This window comes from Hordeum vulgare, chromosome 3H, assembly GCF_904849725.1.
Source record: "Hordeum vulgare subsp. vulgare chromosome 3H, MorexV3_pseudomolecules_assembly, whole genome shotgun sequence".
Taxonomy (NCBI): domain Eukaryota; kingdom Viridiplantae; phylum Streptophyta; class Magnoliopsida; order Poales; family Poaceae; genus Hordeum; species Hordeum vulgare.
In genome coordinates this window covers 147,034,341-147,038,144 of record NC_058520.1, presented here as the reverse complement: position 1 = coordinate 147,038,144, position 3,804 = coordinate 147,034,341, and positions in this window count along the sequence as shown.

Genomic DNA, 3,804 nt, shown 5'->3' with positions numbered 1-3,804 from the left:
TGCGGTACTCAGCATGGCATACTTTAGAGTCAATGGCTAAGGCATAGAGGACGACCTTCGTCTATTCTCTTTATTCTGCCGCGGTCGGGTTTTGAGTCTTACTCAAATTCACACCTCACAACGCAACCAAGAACTCCTTCTTTGCTGATCTATTTTGAACTCCTTCAAAAACTTGTCAAGGCATGCATCTTGTTGAAACTTCTATTAAGCGCTTTCGATCTATCTCCATTGATCTTTGATCCTCAATGTTCAAGTAGCACAATCCAGGTATTCCTTTGAAAACTCCTTTCAAACAACCTCGTATGCTTTACAGAAGTTCTACATTACTTCTGAAACACAATATGTCTACCACATATACTTATCAGAAATTCTATAGTGCTCCCACTCACTTCTTTGGAAATACAAGTTTCTCATAAACCTTGTACAAACCCAAAATCTTTGATCATCTCATCAAAGTGTATATTCCAACTCCGAGATGCTTGCACCAGTCCATTGAAGGATCACTGGAACTTGCATACTTGCTAGTATCTTTAGGATCGACAAAACCTCCTGGTTGTATCACATACAATGTTTTCTCAAGGAAACCGTCGAGGAAACAATGTTTTGACATCCTACGTGCAATATTTCATAAATAATGCAGCAACTACTAACATAATTTTAACAGACTTTTAGCATCGCTACGAGTGAGAAAGTCTCATCATAGTCAACTGTTTGATCTTGTCGGAAACATCTTTGCGACAAGTCGAGCTTTTCTTAATAGTGACTTATCACCATCATCGTCTGTCTTCCTTGTAAAGATCCATCTTTACTCAATTGTCCTATGACCATCAAGTAGTTCTTCCAAAGTCTACACTTTGTTTTCATACATGGATCCTCTCTCAGATTTCATGGCCTCCAGCCATTTGTCGGAATCCGGGCCCACCATTGTTTTCTCCATAACTCGTAGGTTCATTTTTGCTCAACAACATGACCTCCAAGACAGGGTTACTATACCACTCTGCAGTAGTATGCGACCTTGTCAACCTACGAGATTTGTAGTAACTAGATTCGATGCTCGATGATCACCATCATCAGCTTTCACTTCAATTGGTGTAGGCGCCACAGGAACAACTTCCTGTGCCCTGCTACACACTGGTTGAAGTGATGGTTCAATAACCTCATCAAGTTCTACCACCCTCCCACTCAATTCTTTCGAGAGAAACCTTTCCTCGAGAAAGGATCCATTTCTAGAAACAAACACTTTGCTTTTGGATCTGAGATAGGAGATGTACCCAACTGTTTTGGATATCCTATGAAGATGCATTTATCCGCTTTGGGTTCGAGCTTATCAGACTGAAACTTTTTCACATAAGTGTTCAAGCCCCAAACTTTCAAGAAACGACAGTTTAGATTTTTTCTAAACCTCAGTCTATACTGTGTCATCTCAACGGAAATACGCGGTGCCCTAGTTAAAGTGAATGCGGTTGTCTGTAATGCATAACCCATAAACAATAGTGGTAATTCGATAAGAGACACCATAGCATGTACCATACCAAATAGTGCGTGGCTATGACGTTCAAACACATCATCACACTATGATGTTCCAGGTGGCATGAACTGTGAAACAATTTCCACATTGTCTTAACTGCGTACCAAAACTCGTAACTCAGATATTCATTTCTATGATCATATCGTAGACGGTTTATCCTCTTGTTATGATGAACTTCACTCTGAAACAGAATTGAACTTTTCAATATTTCAGACTTGTGATTCATTAAGTAAATACTCTTGTATCTACTTAAATCGTCATTGAAGTAAGAACATAATGATATCCACTGCGTGCCTCAGCACCCATTGGACTGCATACATCAAAATGTATCACTTCCAACAAGTTACTATCTTGTTTCATCTCAATGAAAACAAGGCCTTGCTCATGTGGTATGATCAGCATGTCACTAGTGATTCAAAATCAAGTGAATATAAAGATCCATCAGCATGGAGCCTCTTCATGCAATTTATACTAACATGACTCAAGCGGCAGTGCCACAAGTAAGTGGTACTATCATCATTACCTCGTATCTTTTGGCACCAATATTATGAACATGTGTAACACTACGATCGAGATTCAATAAACCATTCAAGGTGATTATTCAAGCAAATAGAGTAATCATTATTCTCTTTAAATGAATAATCGTATTGCAATAAACACGATCCAATCATGTTCATGCTTAACGCAAACACCAAATAACAATTATTTCGGTTTAACACCAATCCCGATGGTAGAGGGAGCGTGCGACGTTTTGATCATATCAATCTTGGAAACACTTCCAACACGTATCGTCACCTCGCCTTTAGCTAGTCTCCGTTTACGCCGTAGCTATCATTTCGTGTTACTAATCACTTAGCAACCGAACCGGTATCTAATACCCTCATGCTACTAGGAGTACTAGTAAAGTACACATCAACATCATGTATATCAAATATACTTCTTTCGACTTTTGCCAGCCTTCTTATCTACCAAGTATCTAGAGTTGCTCCACCTCAGTGATTGTTCCCCTCATTACAGAAGCACTTAGTCTCGGGTTTGGGTTTAATCTTGGGTCTCTTCATTAGTGCAGCAACTGTTTTGCCGTTTCACGAAGTATCCCTTCTAGCCCTTGCCTTTCTTGAAACTTAGTGGTTTTACTAACCATCAACTATTGATGCTCCTTCTCGATTTCTACTCTCGCAGTGTCAAACATTGCGAATCGCTCAAGGATCATTGTATCTATCCTTGATATGTTATAGTTCATCACGAAGCTCTCACAGCTTCGTGGCAGTGACTTTGGAGAACCATCACTATCTCATCTGGAAGATTAACTCCCACTTGATTCAAGCGATTGTCGTACTCAGACAATCTGAGCACACGCTCAACGATTGAGCTTTTCTCCTTTACTTTGTGGACAAAGAATCTTGTCGGAGGTCTCGTACCTCTTAACAAGGGCACAAGCATGAAATCACAATTTCATCTCTTTAGAACATCACTTATGTTCCGTGACGTTTCAAAACGTCTTCGGCGCCTTGCTTCTAAGCCATTAAGTATTTTGCACTGAACTATCACGTAGTCATCAGAAACGTGTATGTCGAATGTTCACAGCATCCACAGACGACGCTCGAGGTGCAGCACACTGAGTGGTGCATTAAGGAAATAAGCCTTCTGCGCAGCAACGAGGACAATCCTCTGCTAAGTTTGCTACTATCAACTTTCAACTAATTTTTCTCTAGGAACATATAAAAACAGTAGAGCTATAGCGCAAGCTACATCGTTATTCGCAAAGACCATTAGACTATGTTCATGACAATTAGTTCAATTAATCATATTACTTAAGAACTCCCACTCAAAAAGTACATCTCTCTAGTCATTTGAGTGGTACATGATCCAAATCCACTATCTCAAGTCCAATCATCACGTGAGTCGAGAATAGTTTCAGTGGTAAGCATCTCTATGCTAATCATATCAACTATACGATTCATGCTCGACCTTTCGGTCTCATGTGTTCCGAGGCCATGTCTGCACATGCTAGGCTCGTCAAGCTTAACCCGAGTGTTCCGCGTGTCCAACTGTTTTGCACCCGTTGTATGTGAACGTTGAGTCTATCACACCCGATCATCACGTGGTGTCTCGAAACGATGAACTGTAGCAATGGTGCACAGTCGGGGAGAACACAATTTCGTCTTGAAATTTTAGTGAGAGATCACCTCATAATGCTACCGTCGTTCTAAGCAAAATAAGGTGCATAAAAGGATTAACATCACATGCAATTCATAAGTGACATGATATGGCCA